This window comes from Helianthus annuus, chromosome 15 (assembly GCF_002127325.2).
Source record: "Helianthus annuus cultivar XRQ/B chromosome 15, HanXRQr2.0-SUNRISE, whole genome shotgun sequence".
NCBI classification, from domain to species: domain Eukaryota; kingdom Viridiplantae; phylum Streptophyta; class Magnoliopsida; order Asterales; family Asteraceae; genus Helianthus; species Helianthus annuus.
The window spans coordinates 104,730,576-104,751,268 of NC_035447.2; the positions used below are offsets into that span (position 1 = coordinate 104,730,576).

Sequence of the window (20,693 nt, forward strand, 5' to 3'; positions counted from 1 at the left end):
TTCACGTCCTCACGCTCACCATAAATGACCGGGCCTTGATCCGCTATATGCCTTAATCTCCACAATGTCCATACATCGGGAACTGACCACTTGCTTCAGGTGGGATCTCTACCGCTCTCACCACTGAATGTCGTGCACTTCTAGAAGATTGAGCTTTCCGCTTTGAAGTCCTTGCAATTCTTTCTAGATATTCCCAATCGTCCTCTTCGTAATTTGTTCCAAAAGTACCATTAGATATTGAATTCACATCCCTTGCATCCTCATCTGTTAGGCCCTCGTGAAATGCACTGAGAAGCTCCCACAAATATATACCATGATGGGGACAATTCTTGAGCATCATTTTAAAACGATTGAATGCTTCATGAAATAACTCACCGGGCTATTGTCGAAACCCCCGAATATCCTTCCTGGCATTGTTGGTACGCAACGGAGTATAATATTCTCTAAAAATGATTGCTGCATTTCGCCCCATGTAAAAATCGAAGCTGACGGTAGCGAATGGAACCATTGCTGCGCTTTGTCTTCGAGTATGAATTGGAAGAGTACCAATTTCACATCCTCAGCTGAGAAACCTTGATTGCTGATTGTGTTACAACATGCATCATACGCAACAATGTGTAAGCAAGGCTCTTCATGTGCTTGACCATGATATTTGGGCAAACTGGATATTGATTGTGCCCGTACTTCAAATGACCGCCCTTATTGTAATTGCGGGATCACAACCGACGATGGGTTGTTAGCTATAGCAGGCGTGAAGTGGCTCTCAAGACCGCGAACTGGACCCTGATCATTTCGTCGTGGAATACCTTCCGGTAGATTCACCGGTCGGTGTAAGTTTCGCGAAAGTGGTCTTATCTGACCCGGCATCTGAGGTACCGGTGGTGGTAATGGAATATCCACCGGCCTTCGCGGAATAGGCTGCTGATTGATCGGTTCAGGTTGATGATACTGTTGTGGCATTGGTATCGGTTGCACCTGCGGTTGTTGATATAGAGTTTGTTGAATTGGTACTTGTTGTTGCTGCACAAATGGTTGATGACCCGGAACATTCTGATTTCTCATTTCCATAGAACCAAACTCTGTAGTATACCTCTCAACATTTGTTGTTCTTAACATTTGGCGATCCCCTTGCTGCACATAACTATCGTATTCTCCGTACCCATCATCGAAATCTCTCGAACTTGTCCCTTGATCAATTGTTGCTGCCTTGTAGGAAAATTGCTGATGATCGGGTTGATAATGAGATGGTTGTGTTGATTGAGGAATCGTAGAGGATGAATTAATCGGTTGGGCGAGGCTCGGTGATGCCGTGTTATCATCTGCAATGATTCTCACGTATGGAGAAGATTGTTGTATGTTGGTTGTCCGCAAGGTGGCAGACGGGTATTGTAGAGATGTCGGTTGAGTGGGCGCTTGTTGAATGTTCTCAAGGTTTGGGAAAAATGTTGAGAATGGTGGTACTGATGAGGTAGAGATAGGTTGTGTAGACTGTGGTGGTGGTGGTGGAACGGGTATGGTAGTATTCGGTGAAGGTTGGGTAGGTGTGTGAGAATTGTTGCTGTTGTAGTGGGTTCTACGGTTGTTTCTCCGGAGTCGCTGAGTTCTCCATTGTCTTAAGTGTTGGTGTTGGTGATCGTAAAATCTTGTTCTCACAATGTATTACTCTCTTTGTATGCTTCACTGTTCTCTCGATCTCTGGATCGAACACTAATGGTGATGACTTCCCGGAATTCCGAGTATGATGCATACACTTCCTAGATCACCTGCACAAACAAAAACAAGAAAACCTCGCATAAATCCGAACAAAACAGAGTAAAACTATTTTTTTTTGAATTTTTGTATATTTTTAACTAAAACTAGAACTTAACACTAAACACTTAGCGCACGCCTCCCCAGCAATGACGCCATTTTGATGTCTGTCGTTATGGACATGCAAAAACCGAAATAAACTAGTAGTTAGAGTAAGTCGAATATCGAACCAGAGGAGGATTGTGGAAAGTGTGTAATGCTCAGTTTTAATTAACTACTATAGAAAAAGTAAAACTCAGTTGTGGTTTTGATTGGTTATGAGAAATAGCTAAATTAACAAACAAAATTAAGATTTTAATCAATAGGAGAGAAGATGGTTCCTGCAGATTTTAGGTTTTACAGTTAGCTTCAACTATGTGTTTAATCGTGACCTACATAGACATAAGTGTTAAACTTGATTAACTAATTGTGATAACCAACGACTAAGTACTCCGGTCAATACATAACGGGAGGTTATCGAATGATTATCAATTACAATTACAAACCCTAAGCCCATGTCAAATATATCTCAATTACTAGAACTCTCGGGAACTGAATGCTTAGAAATTAAGGTTTAAATAAATGCAATTGTTTACAACCAATAAATCAAATCAAGGTGAAAAGCATCGAATGCTTAGATCACCAAGTTAAAACGATTATAGCAAACACATAGTATCACCTAACTTACAAAAACCCTCCATCCGGTGGAAACCATAGAAGTTTAGCCGCTCATCTCGCTCACAAAATCAACAAAAGATTGGATTAGTGAAGAAGTCATGATTGATTGGATGATTGGACGGAAGATCTTGATGGATTGGAGTGAAAGAACCTTGAACTTTTAGCTCTTGGAGGCCTAGGATCGATCTTGGAAGAAGAGATAATGAAGGCCAACCTAACAAACCTATTATATACCATAAACCCTCATCTGTGCCTTTTTCTTCTTTACGGGCCGTAAGCTACGCTTTGAGGACCGTAGCTTACGGTCCAGAATCTCTGTCCACATAATCATACTCAACCGTAACCTACGGTCAGTGGACCGTAGGCTACGGTTCACTTTCTCTGTTTAATTCTTCGCCAAACATTTTCATCCGTAAGCTACGGTTCAAATATCGTAGCCTACGGTCGCGATTCCTTCCCTTCCTATCTCTTCACAACCAACTTCCATTAAGTGACACAATGACCCCTCTAGTTTATTTCTTCCAATTCCTTTTATATTTGAGCACAAAATAACTTTCAACTTAGTACTGAGTGGCCCCTCAACTTATGACCTTCTTATTTCTTGCATATATGAGCTTCACACAACTTCCACAAAATACCAAATTAGTCCCCGAACTTTGCTCTTTCACACTCCTTTCACTCGTGAGCCTTTATATCACCCGAACAAGCTTCAACATTCATTCTCAAGCTGCAATATCCAATCCTATGCTTGCAACTTCATCTTTAACCATTGTAAGTGCACCAAATTACGTGCTTTACCTGCAAATCACCAATTTCTTATAATTATCTCATTCTAAGCAAGTAAACACATCAAATACACATAAAACATCATGTTTAGACACTCTAAGGCTCGGGTTTCACCGTCTCCATCACATAACATAAATGTTTAAGGTTTAGGTATTAGAAGAACACCTAAATAGCTTAAACAAGTGGCTTTGCTCTGATACCACCTTCTGTCACAGCCCCCGACCCCACCCTGGAAGCGGGAGCCGCGAACCAGTCAGATGGTATCAGTGTTTATTAATTTGGTAGCGGAAATTTTCATCAGGACCGTAGTTAGGAAATATGTTTATCAGAGTTAAACACCATAATGTTTAAAATAGATAAATGGGATAAAACTCAAGTTTTTCCTGATAATATTTTTATAACAAAGAGTGGGACAAAAACACGATTTTCATTTATAATACATTTGTAGGGAACAACCCTAATTATTGAAAAAAAATTCTCCTTTTTAATTAGGTAACTTTTATGGCCACTTTTCTAAGCCTTCAGTGCTCTCCAGCTGGCTTTTATTGGCTTCACACTAAGTTACCTGAAACACATGTTTAAAACATTTTATCAGCAAGAAATACTGGTGAGTGAATCCCAGTTTAATCAAAACAAGTTTTATCATTTTACAGCATTGAGGGCAGTCCAGCAATTACATTTGTTTATATTTCTACTTTAATTACCACCCACGGTACTGCCAATCCTGACCTGTGGTAATGTTACTACTCACATTGTAGTAACAAATTTTGTATACAAAACCCCAACATACCGACGATAATTGTAGAATACAAATACTCAATCACTGTTAATTATAAGTTAAAACAATTGAGGTTTTGTAAAAACAATTTACAAAAAGAAGGATTAACTCACAAAAAGGGTTTACAAAAAGGAGATTACTCACATTGCTAATTTAGGTATTTCCTTGTGGCTTCCTTGTTATAGTCTATTTAAAATAAACAATACACACATGTTAGTATAATAACCCAAATTTACATTAGATATACCCTCCCCGAGACAGAACTCCAACGACTGAGTCAGGCAGATCCTTGACATGCGTTATGGAGCACTAGATCAATCAGGCAGCGTATCTAATACGTAACCGGGGATTATAATACTTACAACGAGGTAGAGCTTCGCTTATTAGTAGGTATTATGCCCGGGAATTATTTCTATTAATTCAGAATTTGAGAGAGAAAGTTTGATTTTGAACGGTTTGGAAATGAAGCTCGGACTCCCAATTTATAGGGTTGATCAGGGGGTTTCTCGCGCCCCGCGACGAAAACATATGGCCGTCGCGCCCCGCCAGAGCCTAAAAGGCGGCGGTAAGGTTGTTGAGTCACCGGTAGTCTTGACGCATGTCACGCCACGTGGCATCACCGGGTTACGCCACTTATCGCTCGGTCGCGCCCCGCAACAGATGAAGTGGAATCTGTCGTGCCCCGTGACATCCTCTTATTTTTGTTTTTATTTGTTATATAATGAATTAAAGGTATTTCGGGTCCGTTTTTTGTATATGAGGTGTATTTAGGAGCGTTTAGGGTGTTTCTTGAGAGTTGTTATATCCTCCCCACATTGTTTTAAATCTCATCCTCCAGATTTGAGCTACAATATCTCCTTGGAGTTATATCAAGTCTTGTAGTTAGTAGAAACAGTGTCAAAGCATCTTTAGAAGCATTTTATGGACGGAAGTTCCGAATCCGAGTCTGTTGGGTAGAAATTGGAGAAAAGCAACTATCTGGACTTGAGATAGTGCAAGAAACAATAGACAAGATAATTCAAGTTAAAGCAATGCGAGATTATCAAAAGAGTTACGGATAACAGATGAAAACCTTTCAAGTGGGAGATAAGGTTTTTGTTAAAAGTTACTCTATAAAAAGGGGTAGTCAGATTCCCTTAAAGAGGGAAGTCAAGTTCCAGGTATGTTGGACCATTTATTAGAAGAATAGGACCCGTAGCGTATTAGCAACAACTGCCAGAGGAAATGATAGGAATGACGTATGTATGAAATCTTAAAAAGTGCTTAGCAGACGAATCATTAGTGATATTTCTCTAAGGACATAGAAGAAAATGAGAAACTTAAAGGTTTCGATTAATTTTAGGAATTGATATTAACTGAACGTGATACAATTGAGTTTCATAAAATCAATAGAGGCATATGAAATGAATGTAAACGACTTTTAATGCCAGAAGAGAACTTACTTTGATCGTTTAATTAAGAAGAACTCTGAATCAATAATCTCAATTGAAAATAGAAGAATGAAAAATAATTTGTCACTAATCAAACCAGAAATCAATGATGTTTATTTAAATGGCCGAGATACTCCGAAAATACAATAGAATTTAGTGTATTATCGTCTTAATACATAACTGTATCAAGACTACTTGAATGATGAGGCAAACGAATGACATATGAATTGATATGATTAGGGTTTATGATTAGCACAGGCTACAAATTTATGCAGTTACCGCAAGGTGTTGTAGTGATTGAAAGAATTCAGTGATTACGGTGACCGAAAGATTTCACCGTTCTCGAAATTAACTGAAAGTTTCAATGAAGTGAATCTGGATATTTAAAAGATATGATGTTCAAATGAATAACTGAATTTCGTAGGATTGATCAAAGAAATGTTGGAGGTATATTGGAATAGGAATCCAGGTACCTTTATCTTAACACAAAATTGTATTAAGACTGTTTTAGGATAACGAATCAACAGAAGATAGATACATTCGTACCTCAGGCGTGAAAATGAAATGTGTCCAAGTTTTCAAAGAAATCGCCACCGCAAGGTGTCGTGTTTTAACAAACAATTTATTGGAGTCGTAGACTTTGAACAGGTCTACTATGATTTAAACAAATGAAATTACCTCGAATATGATGATCTAAATTCATCATATGGGATTTTGAATTGAATGTATATTGTGAACAAATTCAAACAATTGAGCTTAGTTTGGATATATTCTAACAATGGATATATGTAGTTGGCAAGAAATAAAATCCGGTAAGTATCTTTGAAAAGGAAAGGAGTTTTCCAAGAAATCTATTGACTTGATTATCAAAAGTCAACATTGTGTAATTATATAGATTATCAGAGTGAGTATAATGGAATATTTATTAGATCTTACGAATAAATGATCTCTTGAAGTGAATTCACATGCATGATAAGCAATGCACGTGCAACATCTGAATTTGTCAAGAGATGAGACAAATGAGCGTTGGCTTTATGAAAGAAAAATAAAGATCTTTTTATTTATAGAACTTCGATTATAGCCAAAAGTCAATTAATACTTTAGTATAGGCAAAACGCACATATGCTTATATTAGAATTTATTGTTGCTTCCTTTGTTGTAGATACTTATGCATTTTCCTTAGCTTTATCTGGGTTTCTCTCCTGGTTGTCGGGTGCCTTAGATAGTTTCGGGCAGTAGGGACGGATGTCACCTGGTTCTCTGCATTTGTAACATACATTAGTTTTCCTTCATTCTTCCTCTGTATGTCCAGTCTTCTTCTAGAAGTTACAGTGAAGTGTCTTCATAGAATGGCGTTTTCTTGTGTGCTTCTTGTTATGGTCGTTGCGGGTAGGCTGCGTGATCGCTGGTTCCATTTCTTTGTCCTTACATGAATTGTCGGAGCGGAATACCTTCTAAGAGTAGCTATAGGTTGTGGTTTTCTTTCGTTTGGAAGATGGAGTTTAGATACGAATATCATGACTTCCATTGATACTAGGGTTAGGTTTGAAGTGATGAGTATGCCTACACTAGGTAGTAGGATTCTCGTTTATAGGCACAAAAATCTTAATAGCTTCAATGATCGAAGGTATGGCATTCGATATTCCTTGAGCTATTATATTTTCTATAGTGTTCCTATCCAAAGAATTTTCATTACTAGCCTGAATTTTCTGATTACATGCAATTTCCTTTGACATCTGAATTGCAAACATATTCAGATATAAGGCGGCGGTAGGGTTGCTGAGTCACCAGTAGTCTTGACGCGTGTCACGCCACGTGGCATCACCGGGTTACGCCACTTATCGCTCGGTCGCGCCCCGCGACAGATGAAGAGGAGTCTGTCGCGCCCCGTGACAGCCTCTTATTTTTGTTTTTATTTGTTATTTAATGAAATAAAGGTATTTCGGGTCTGTTTTTCGTATATGAGGTGTATTTAGGAGCGTTTAGGGTGTTTCTTGAGGGTTGTTATAGAAAAACACTAGAGTAATTGAGAAACGCGAAAAGCATTCTGGACCACATATTTTTCCTAAGAAAAATGCAAATTATTGTTATTACTATTACTATTACTATTATTATTATTTGTAGGTCCACTAGCGGAGGATCTAGTAACCTTATCCTTGTTATACAAACAAACCCGGTTGAAAGTGTCAAGTGAATGTGTCTCAATCGTTTGGATATGCCAAACGGTTGTGAATGGGCATATATATACTTGTTCATATGGTATAGTCATTAAGTTATTAAAGGAGAGATCACATCTGATCTCGACCCGGTCTCATCGATGTAAAATTTTTCAATAATACAATTTGTGTCGGTTTGTTTGTATCATGTTTAGTTACCGAATTTGTTCCTTTATCTTGGAACTTTCATCTATGAACAATATCTAACACTAATATTAGGTTTTCGATCTGAACTATGTTTCTACAATTGTGTTTCCTCCATCGATGAAAACACACTTTGACTGGTAATGACCCAACTTAGCAGATATGACCAATGACCCGCAGTGCGCAAGTCCACCGCAGATAACTTGAACATAACTTGTTGTTCACGCCAAGATTATGTGGTCTCATTGGTATTCTTAAGGGTTCTATTGTAATGTCGCATAACACTCTCGATCATGTTTAACATGCGTGTCTTTTTCTGCGGAGGAGCCTCTGTTTCGGCATCCTTTCGTTGTAGAACATATGTGATATCTTTGACCAAATGTGCCAATTTTTCGACTTGACTGCACATTCTAGTTGTTTCTTTAGATGGAAACAATCGTTGGTTTCGTGGCCAGTATCTTTTTGGCAGGCACGGTCATTTTTCATCCCGCTTACCCTCGGGACGCATGGGATGAGAACTTTGTAGACACTTTCTCAATCATTAGGAGTTCAAATGGAGTTTTGGTGAGTTTCATGAAGGACCCGCGTGTCTCTTCTATGAGTCCATCTCGTGATCTTCCATGAAACATGACTTTAGCTCCAAAGATATAGTTAGTTCAATATGGACATCATACTTGTAACTTGTATAAACTGCTGATGATCTAGTGGTGGAGTGGTAAGGGAGATACGTAGCATTCCAAGTGACCCAGGTTCAATTCCTGCCCCCAGCATTTAGTTTCTGTGGCACCTGGTGATTATGGGAGACAAGGAGAGTAGGCGGTGATCGCTAGTTCGATCCTTGAACTGAGCGGGTTTTACTTCACCGCACTGTCGTGCCTTCGGGCGAGTGTTCACGGGTTTCGGCCCTAGGTGAGGGTTTTCCCCGGTTCGGAAGGCGAGTGTATCCTGATGTGGTGAATTTCGCCAGTAGCCCATTTGGAGGATTCTTTGGCCGTTCAAAAAAAAAAAAAAAAAAACTTGTATAAACTAGAGAGGTTATATTTGGGGTATGTATCTTGTATATTTTCTAAAATTAGCAAACGCATATAATTAAACCAACATTAGTTTTATTTGACATCATTAATTAAGCCACTTAATTGAGGTTTACTGCTTAGTTTTGGTTTCTTAGACTGGAGGGTATGGGGAGCCAGGGAGGGTCATTCTCATGAGGATGGGCCGCCACGTCATCGAGAGTGAGGATGGGCCTAAAGGGAATGGACCAAGAGGGTGGAGGATAGGCCCCACACTATTTATTAAAACAATTAAAAAAATAAACTGATTTGATTTTAGAGAGAGAGAGAGAGGAGAGAGAGAACGAAGAGAGGGAGAGAGAAAGAGGCTCGTCGAGCTCGTCTTCTGGGCGACTGAAAAGCCGGGACGCGCCTATGGGGGGCAGGGTGGGGGTGCGGCGCCGGGCCTCGCCGGGCCAAGGCCGGCCCTCATACCCTCTAGTCTTAACGATATGCCATAAATGTTAAAACATTTTAATTGCAACATTTGTTTCTTAATGAAAGAAAATAACAGATAGAAAAGAGACAAACTCGAGATATATACTTATCATACCCCTATAACAACAGCATGTGAAGTCTGCTGCTACTAGCATGACCCACTTGCAACAAATTTGAGAATATATATTCAGTATAGTTAATCAAAGTTGTTTCTTCTTGATGAGAAGTTGAGAACAAAAAATCATTGATAATTCTTAATTTAATAAGGTTAAAATAGTAAAAACCTAAATAGTTATATTTTAACATGAACAAATCTCTTAACGTATTATTCACATATTAAAATCTCTAAACATGTAAAAGATGAGAAAATTCTTAAACCCTAAACCCACTTTTTAATATTTTTAGAGTGCTATCAAATGTATCTCCTCCTTACTAATACTCCCTTCTCTCACTTGTCTGCAATGTATTCACTTATCAAAATGTATATTTATAAATGATTCATTACCTCTTAAGTTTGTCATAACTGTTTTGCATATATAAATTACATTATTACTTTTTACCCACTTAAGGGCTAATGAATCATAATTTTATTTAATATATTTTTTTCGCTAGTACATCTATTATAGACGAATATAATGATTTTAATATTTCAAAATGTAGTCACCGAAGATGAACAAGTGAGCAAATGAAGCTGTGAGCACACAAAACAATACAATAAACAACGTCTTCACTGAGACTCCAATGGATGCAGCCGTCACCATTATTGCACGGACGTTTGTGTGTGTGGAGAAGCTTTGCCCAATTAACCTTATTGTTTTTTATTTATTTATTTATTTATTTATTTATTTATTTATTTATTTATTTTTTTGTGATTTGGACTATGGAAAAATTTCTGGGTCCGCCACTGATGTCATTGAGTTTTCATGTGGAAAGTTAACTTACCACGTATTCAATTTTATGAACCACAAATGTCAAATTGATCAGAAGATGAGAATATATGTAACTAGTATTATGGAAGTTGGCCCAGGTTCGATTCTCAGTCTCCTCATTATTTTTTGCGACATTCAGGTGAAGAGTGAATACGGGTGGCGCCAGTTCGACTTGGATGTGAGGCGAGGTTTTTACTGATTATTCTACTGTCGTGCCTTCGGACGGGTGGAGGTCGGGTTTCCGCGCAACTGGGGAGAGCCGAGGGGCTGGCGGCGGTCGAGTAGTCTATATTGGTCAAAGCGCCCAGTGTCACGGTGATTGACACATTGTTCCTTGCCGTTGAAAAAAATCTAGTATTATGGACTCGCACACGTTTTTGCGCGCTAAACCATTCGCATAATTAAGGTACTAAAACCTTTATAACAATAATAAAATCAAAACATATACATAAACCTACAACGTTATACTATAAAAAAAATGAAATTTAGAAAATACAAAAAAGAGATTTACGGATTCTTAACATCGACTACGACTTAAGACCGTGCTTTGCTTTACGGTGAATTTTCGGCTAATATCAGTTTGGTTTGTTACAGTACCATCATATACTCGATAGAGCAATTAAAAGAGATAAAAACAGTGATATAGTACCCATTTATATATTTGTTGTTTGTAAACAAATATATATAGGCATATAGTTATAATATCAAAGTTAAATGTTAGTAGTTATGCATTGGATAATTTTTTTGTTCTTTGCTATTTAATGTGGTATTGTACATAGTACTTGGACCATTATTTAGAGCTCTTACTCTCTTTCTCTCGCTATTCAATGAGTGAGAATGAAATGGCGTGGATAAAGAACTATGTGCAGTAAATGGTAGTACAACATTCACCAGAGCCAATGAGAGGAAGAGAGAGTGAAGTTGAACACTAATTTAACGACGGAGAGTAAAATTGATAATGAATATAGGGATAATAAGATCGCCTATTGTTGCTCATGGGTAGGACCTCTTATGTGACAAAAGATTGTCTTGCGTTGGTACAAACCTAAAGTCACTCTTTCGTTGAGACATTTCTAATAGACTTTATGTAACGCCCCAAAACCCAGACGTTTAATTTACTAGTATGTTTCATTGTTATATGACATGAGGTGGGTTAATTAATTAAGTTAATTAACTTAGTTAAAAAAATATATAAGTTAATTAGTAGGGAAGGAAGTTGTGACAAAACAAAACAATTAACTAAACTAAGGGACCAAAGTTGGGCATGTTAGAAAGCTAAGTTATTAAAAGAATGAGAAATCTAAAAATCTAGTTAATATGTGTGTGCATATGTCGATGTATAGAGAAGGAGAGGGGAAGAACTCTCTCAAGTTTAACATATCACAAATTCAACCAAATCAAGATCGAATTGAGTGATGATACCTTGCATGAAGGAAGAATTCTCATAATCTCAACCTAACAAACATGTGGTAAGTTATAATATTTGATTTGGTGATTTTGTATAAAGTGGGTTTATGAACAATCCATGAATTAGTATGAATTTAAGCATGAATATGTGTTAGAATCACCATATAGAATATGAGTTATGAATGATTTTGAATAATTTGATGTTTGAGGGTGAAACCCACCATTGGTAATGAAGGTGGCGACATGGGTGAATCACCCATGTCTAGTTCTTGTTCAAATTGATGTATTTTGTAGTATGTGATGTATACTTGTTATTTAGATTAAGTATGGTATAGAAATTGTTTGATATTACTTGTGTTAATGAATAAAAGTGATAAGTAGAAAGCAAAGAATGAAATACTTGTACATTAGGCTTAGAAAGTAGTGATTAACTACTAAAACTTGAATGCTTGTGATTACACGAAAACTTGCTTAATGGTTTAAAATAATAATGGAGAACAAGGTTTACACCCGGTTCGATAATCGCAAGACCTAGGGATTCTACACGGTTTAAATTGATTTAGTTGAATTAATCTATTAATGTATTTAGTGTCACGTGGCTTAGGTGTCAAAGGCTATCAACGCTACAAAGAACGGACCGCGGAGCAATTCTTTACCAAGAACATGTAAATCCTAACTTAAGATAAGGCATACTTACACATCAACCTTTCGCAAAGTCAAATTTTATAATCACTCAACAATTTACGAATTCGAAACATATGCAAGAAAATTATCAAAAGTTTCAAATACTTTAAACACAACTTGTCACAAAATCAACTAAACATAAATGTATAAACCCTAGAAATCCTACAAAAATCTACACCGGGGTGAAACTCGAAGAGACTGGCCGCTCATGGTGAATGGAACACGATCACCGGATGATGAAATCTTGAACATCTTGAAGCTTGATGCTGGAGATGGATGATGATTAAGGTTTGTGGTTGGTAGTGGTGACGAATGGATTGAAGATGAGATGATGATGATGATGATGATGATGATGATGATGATGATGATGATGATGATGATGATGATGATGATGATGATGATGATGATGATGATGATGATGATGATGACGACGACGATGGTGGTAGTGAATTAGGGTTGTGTTTTTCATTCCGTTTCCCAACCACCGGGAACGCATGCTTTTTAGAAAAAGGTTGTGAACTCACCTTGGTTTGCTCGGCAGATGATTTACTTTAAAATGACTTTGGTCAATCACGCCCTAATATAGTTATCACGTTTAGTTAGATTTGTATACAAACATTTCACGTGTTGATACGTATCACTAGTCAAGTAGCACACAAGGCTTTCATGCATCTCATCCTATCCTATACATAAATTTATATTATAATCTGTTGTGCAACACAGGGCATATCATTATACATCACCTTACAACAATTGGGCCACGTAGGAAACTTATTCATAAGATTTATTAGAACATAATATAATTCGTCTATTACATGTGCTTTCAGTGTGCGGTTTAAATCGGTCCACATGAAGAGTTCGGCCTAGTTAGATCGTTAGTCCACCAAGAGAACCCTTTGGCCCAAAGTTTGCGGTTGGAAATATGGTGTGCGACTATGGGAGTGTACGGTCTGACATTCTCTATTTTGTGGGTGGCCCCCACAACACACTCACTATGCGGGTCCTAGTAGCACACTCAGTGTGCGGCATGCATAACTGGGTTGTACCCTAAGCATGTATTGTTGTACACTCCATGAAAACACAACATCAAACATTCAAACGACAGCACTCATATCCAAATCGTATAGTATACCTATTCAAGCATCCATATGCAGAAATCTTCATCATCCTTATCACTAAAAACAACTAATAGGACATCATCATCATCATCTTTATTATTTAAAACAATTAATAGCTTCAAACATCAAGCATACGAGCATCAAGTGTCAAAACAGATTCATTATCATCTTCATCATTACTTAAAACAGCTAATAGAAATTATCATCACCATTACTTTAAAACTTTTAACAGAAGTCATTGTCATTTGCATCATTTAGAGATAGTTCACATAATCATCATCATTCTAAGAATCACCATTCTTAGTACGTTACATTATTCATCAAGCTTTACACGCATTATCATTCATCAACAGATTTAGGGTCGAGCACATCAATGATTATTTCCACTACTAGAAAACTATATATTTTCCTACAAAAGTTTCCCACAAATTTCCCACAACTCAAATTTTGTTACAAATTTTGTACGGTTTGCTAACAAAAAAGAAAACCTAAAAAAACCCAAAACTTTTCTACAATTTTCCAACAAAATTTCCACACAAAAACCATTTGTAGCAATTTCATCACAACATTTATTAGCTTTTCAACAAAATTCAGACAAACTAAACTAAAAGTTTATATAATTTGTAACCACAACAAAATAAATAATTTAAAAAATAAAATTCAAAATTTGTCGGAAAGTTGTAACAAATTGATACCGTTTGCTACATATTTTCGACAAAAAAAGTTAATCTATTTTGCATTTGTTAATTTTTGAAAAGTAAATAATTTTTAGAAATTTTTTTAAATTAGTCAAAAATCTGTAGCAAATTGACATTAGTTGCTACGGATTTCCTACAAAAAAAAAACTTAATTCATTTGTAATTATTCATTTTAGAAAAATAAATAATTTTAAAATAAAATGTCAAATTTGTTGAAAATTTGTAGCAAACTAACACCATTTACTACAGATTTCCTACAAAAAAAAGTTATTTTATTTGTATTTATCAATTTTAGAAAAATAAAGTGTTAGATTTGTCAAAAATTTATAGCAAGCTAATCTCACTTGCTACAGATTTCCTACAAAAATCATTATTTATTTGTTATTTATAAATGTTAAAAAAATAAATAATTTTAAAAATAAAAATGTTAAATTTGTCGTAAATTTGTAGCAAACTAACACCGTTTACCACAGATTTCCTAAAAAAAGTTATTTTATTTGTTATTTATCAATTTTAGAAAAATAAATAATTTTAAAAAATAAAGTGTTAGATTTGTCAAAAATTTGTAGCAAACAAATCCCAGTTGCTACAGATTTCGTACAAAAACCATTATTTATTTGTTATTTATAAATGTTAACAAAGAAACCTCTGCCGTAGATCAGGAGAGACGAGCCGTAAAGAACCACTCGGCGCCGTAACCTACGGCACCAGCCGTAGGCTACGGTGCCCTATGTTGACTTCTGAAATTGTTGACTGCCGTAACCTACGGCAGAGGGCCGTAGGTTACGGCACCGACTGGGCTGCATGAGTAACTTATGGCATTTATTGCCATTTTGATGATGCTTTGTGATGCTAATCATGGGTATTCGGTTACGGGAGGCAAGAGACGAGTTGGGGAGTATATTTTAGGCACTTGGGAGTGAAGAACATTATCTTTTCGTTAGTTTTCGTTGCTTTGATCTTGATGAACATTGAAACTTTTGTTATGATGATTGTCCAAGCCATGTGCGGCTAAACTTATGGTGGTCATCTTTAGTTGAAGGTTTGTTTGAGACGGTTGTGTTTTGATTCCCTATTTCTAGAATGGTAAACTTTATTTATGTTTTGTTTACTATGGTGTTTGATTATTTGCTTGTAAATTGTTGATTCTTATGTTATTCTAAGTTTGAAACCATACGTTCTTGGTGTCGTTGGCAATCGAGATATCATGGGTAGAATTAGGATTGGGTAAGGGTTAATTGGTCATTGGGTAACAACCTCACGTTCTTGGAATCTGAGTACTTTGTTCCCTTTTATCACAACAAATAATTACACATGAACTATGTCTATGTAGTTCTCTCTAGTAGATGATAGCACAACCGTTGAAGCAAACCGGAAACTAAAGATGGTCATTTGTCTCTCAATTGTTTACAACCAACATTTTCATTTTGCAATTAAATAGTAATCTTAGTTTTAAAAACCGAATCAATCAATCCAACTCTTGAATTTTATTTTCTTGCAATTAGCTTAATTTAGTTAACTTAGAGAAACACTTCAAATAACACATATTCCACAAACTCCCTGTGTTCGATACCCACTTGCCACTAACTATTTAGTAGTAATTGTATTAAATTTGATTGTGACCACGACATCACGTCAAATTTTGGCGCCGTTGCCGGGGAGTAGTGCGCAACGTGTGTTATTTTTGTTCTTTTTAAGTTTGTTATTTTTCTGGTTTACGCGGGGTGTGTTAGTGTGCAGGTATTTACAGGTGCATGCGTACTAGAAGCTCTCACAAGCTTTCACCATTAGCATTTGATCCAGAAATCGAACGAACTTTGCGAGCAAACAGAATTTTGTTAAGGGAAAATACAATTAGCGGTTCACCAACAACACCAATTACACCGATTACACCACTGAGATACATGGATCGGGATCCACCATCACCCACTACGGGTGAACCTACTCCACCATTTATACCAACATCCACTCAACCTTCACCAAATACCACCATTCCAACAAATACCAGCGAACCTACCTTGATTCAAAATGTTACACCAACCAACACCACGCAACCCATTACCACTCAAGAAGAACCAACCATTACTTTTAACCCTGCTACTACTATTCCACCATTGTCCCATTTCTTTCCGGGTGCGGGTCAATCATATTCGAACTTTAAGATAGCACCAAACTCGACCATTGTCCATGCTTCATCATTTCGACCATCAAAACCAGTCGGGTTTTCAGTACTCGACTCTTCCATTTGGGCAATCTTCAGGAATTCAAGGAGATGGTTACGATGAGGGATATGAGGAATTTGCGGGTTTTGATGAAGATGGGTATGCTTATGGGGGTGATGGAGATCAAGGAGAGTTCGGTTACGTGCAAGGCCAACTTCAAGGAATGCTAAGTGTTGGTGGAGTGCCACAACAACAACTTATACCACAACACATTAGGCCAAGGCCACAAGGGCCACAATTGCAACGTCCGGTGCCTTTGCAACAAGTTCGTCCACAGAATGTACAACCTCAATTCCAAAGGCCAATTCAAAACCCACCGATGCCACAACAACAATTTCAACAACCAATTGCACCACAAGGGCATATACTAAGACCAATGGGTCCTGTTCGTCCAAGGGGGCAGTTTGGTGTACCAAGAAGGCATCTTAGAGAACATGCGAGGGGTATTGAAGCGCATTTTAGGCCGGTGATTACTCATAATCCTTCACCGGTGGTTATTCCTCACAACAACCAAGGAAGAACTTTTGAAGTAAGAACAAATTCCTTGCAAAGTTTGCCGAAATATAAGGGTCTAGCAACGAAGGAACCTTATTTCCATTTGGAGGCCTATGATTCAATTTGCAACACTCTTGGAAGTCAAGGTTTTTCGGCCGATGATGTCAAGTTGGTTTTATTTCATTTCTCTTTGGAGGATAAGGCAAAGAAGTGGTTCTACACTTTGCCTTCAGCATCTATTTACACTTGGGCGGAAATGCAACAAATTTTCCTAGATGAGTTTTACACCGCCCAAAAGACCAATGATGTAAGAAAGGGATTGAGGATTTTTCAACAAAAACAAGGCGAAATGTTTCATGAAGCCTTCGAGCGCTTTAATATGATGATCAAGAACTGCCCGCATCATGGAATTGAACTTTGGGAGTTGATGAATGCTTTCCATGAGGGGTTGTGTGCCGAAGATGCGCGTGATCTAATGTCCATCACAAGTGGGACTTTTGGCACAAATTATGAGAATGATGATTGCGAGTTCTTGGAACAAATGGCCATTACTTCGAAGAGAAAAGCTCAAGCATCAAGGAGGGCACGACCGGCCGTTACCCGAACACAAGTGCATGCGGTTGATGATGGTAATGTACAAACTTCTAATCAAATTTATGATGTTTGTGCTATTTGCAATGAAATAGGTCATGCGGCTGAAAATTGCCAAGGAGTGGTGGAAGGGCAATATGAAGAAGTTTATGCGGTACAGGTCAAGGAGGGGGTGGTAGAAACTTCAACATAAACTCTAACACTTACCACCCCGGGTTGAGGAACCACCCAAATTTCCGATATGGGAACCCTTCAAATCAAGCAAACCCGAATTTTCAAGGTAGCCAAGGAAACTATGGTTTGCGCCAACCTTACAATAACCAAAGTGGATATCGAGGTGGGAACAACCAAGGATACCAAAGGCAATATCAAACGGGTCAAGAACAAGGGGGGTCATCGGGTGGAAATGAAATGATGGATATGTTGAAGAGCATGCAAGCGTAAATGCAAAAGAGGAACCAAATGGATGACGCTTGCATACAAAAAGACGAGGCCAGAGACAAAGCGATTCAAACTTTGGCCACCCAAATGGGTCAACTTGCAACCGAAGTGTCAGAATTGAAGAAAAGCAAAGGTCAATTACCAAGCGACACTAAGGTAAACCCGTCTCATAGTACTTCAAGAGGTAATAATGTTAATATTCACCATGTAAGTGTTTTGAGAAGTGGGAAAGAGTATAAAACCAATCCTTCACCGGATTTGGTTGATGGGGTGGTTGAAGATATAACGGGTCAAGATAGTGAGGAAGAAAATGAACCACCTATTGTTTCTTCTAAAAAACCCAATTTTGAAAAACCTGAAATTAATAAAGAAAAAGAAAAGATAAATGAGGGTGAGGGATCTAGTGAAGTACCATTTCCCTCGGCGTTATTAGATCCGGGTAGAAAAAAATTTATTTCAAAATGGGGTCCTCAAAAAGATGAAATTTGGGAGATTTTTAAACAGGTAAAAATTAATCTTCCTCTACTTGAAGCAATCAGACAGGTACCCGCTTACGCCAAGTTTTTAAAAGAATTGTGTACCCAAAAGAGGCAACAAAAAGTGCCTAAACTGGTTGACTTGACGGAGTGGGTAAGTGCGGTCTTGAAAGGAGATCTTCCTCCTAAGTTACAAGATCCGGGAACGCCTCTAATAAACATCCCAAGTTGGAAATTTTCAAACCGCAAGGGCGTTATTGGATCTTGGAGCCGGAGTAAGTATCCTACCGGGGGGTTATATGACCAATACGATTTTGGTCCATTGAAGCGGGTTGAGACAACGGTTGTACTAGCCGATTTGTCTCACAAACTTCCCCGGGGTATCGTACGGGATGTGATAGTTAAGGTTGATGAGTTTTATTATCCCGTGGATTTTCTTGTGCTAGATTACTCATCCGCGGACCCAATTCGACAACAAAATGTTATTTTGGGTTGGCCGTTTCTGAACACCGCACATGCCGTTATTGATTGTCGATATGGTACGATCGACATGACATTCGGTTATAGAAAGATGAGATTAAATGTTTTTACTAATGGTACTAACGTTTATGGTGATGAGTGTTTTCTAGCAGATTTCATAGATGGATACGACCCGAAGGAATTCGAAGAAGAGATTTTGGGTTCTTGTGTTTGTGATGTGTCTTTGCAGGTGCATGCATGCGAGTTGGAAAATGAAGAGAAGGAGCAAGAGGCTCTTGCGGTAAAAGAAGGACGACCACCATGGACCCACCAAACGGATGCCTTACCGGTGGAAATCGATTCGGGTACAAAGCCTTCCTTGGAATGTCCACCAAGTGTGGAATTGAAAGAGCTACCAAAGCACCTAAAGTATGAATTTTTGGGGGAGAATGACACTTTACCGGTGATCATTGCTTCCAATTTGGCGGTAGCTCAAGAGGAGGAATTAATACGGGTGTTGAAGGCTCACAAGGCTGCAATTGGGTGGACGATAGCCGATTTAAAAGGTATTAGTCCATCCATTGTGATGCACAAAATCATTACAAGTGAAGATGCAAAGCCGACCCGTGAAACACAAAGAAGGTTGAACCCAAATTTGAGAGAGGTGGTCAAGAAAGAAGTTATCAAGTGGTTGGATGCGGGGATCATTTATCCCATTTCGGACAGTGCGTGGGTAAGTCCGACTCAGGTAGTGCCTAAAAAATCCGGCATCCAGGTAATAAAAGACGAGCAAGGTGAGCAAATCGCCACCCGCCCGGGTGGCGAGTTTGCATTGATTATAGAAAATTAAACGCCGCTACCTCCAAAGACCACTTCCCGTTACCCTTCATTGACCAAATAATTGAAAAACTTTCCGGTCAAAAATATTATTGTTTTTTGGATGGGTACTCGGGATATAACCAAATTGCTATTCACCCGGATGACCAACACAAAACCACGTTTACATGTCCATATGGTACATTTGCTTTTCGGCGAATGCCATTTGGACTATGTAACGCCCCCGCCACGTTCCAAAGATGTATGATGAGTATATTTTCGGACATGGTCGGGGAATCTCTTGAAGTGTTTATGGATGATTTTTCCATTTTTGGGCCAAGTTTTGACTCTTGTCTCGAAGAGTTAGAAAATGTTTTGAAAAGGTGTGTGGAGACAAACTTGGTCCTAAGTTGGGAAAAGAGAGGGTATTGTGTTGGGGCACGTGATATCGGACCGGGGAATGGAGGTAGACAAAGCAAAGATTCGGGTAATTTCATCTCTAAAAGAATGTTAAGGGGGTGAGATCATTTTTGGGACATGCGGGGTTTTATAGAAGGTTTATTAAGGGTTTTAGTGTAATTACAAAACCTTTATGCAACTTATTATTGAAAGATGTTCCATTTGATTTTACTGACGAATGTTTGCAAGCGTTTCATGTTTTGAAGGAACAGTTGGTGAAGGCTCCTATCTTGCAACCACCGGATTGGTCAAAGCCGTTCGAGATTATGTGTGATGCTAGAGACACGACCATTGGAGCGGTTTTGGGTCAAAGGGTCGATAAAAAGCCGGTGGTGATCTATTATGCAAGCAAAACTTTGTCTGAGGCGCAACTAAATTACACCACAACCGAAAAAGAATTATTAGCGGTGGTGTATGCCTTGGACAAGTTTAGATCTTACATTTGGGGGAGCAAGGTGATCGTGTACTCGGATCATAATGCGGTTCGATACTTAATGGAAAAGAAGGATGCAAAGCCCCGGTTGATCCGTTAGGTGCTTTTGTTGCAAGAATTTGATCTTGAGATTCGGGACAAAAAGGGATGTGAAAATG

The 20,693-nt window shown here is 38.1% G+C and overlaps 2 non-coding genes across 2 annotated transcripts; one reads left to right on the forward strand and one right to left on the reverse strand.

The window, feature by feature from the left end:
* The first annotated feature begins 308 nt into the window (after positions 1-308).
* On the forward strand, positions 309-414 carry LOC118487785. The gene has a single exon (XR_004882728.1). It is a non-coding gene; the product is annotated as a small nucleolar RNA R71 (small nucleolar RNA).
* Positions 415-17,164: 16,750 nt separating this feature from the next.
* Positions 17,165-17,271, reverse strand: LOC118487732. Its single transcript, XR_004882675.1, has one exon. It is a non-coding gene; the product is annotated as a small nucleolar RNA R71 (small nucleolar RNA).
* Positions 17,272-20,693: the final 3,422 nt, after the last annotated feature.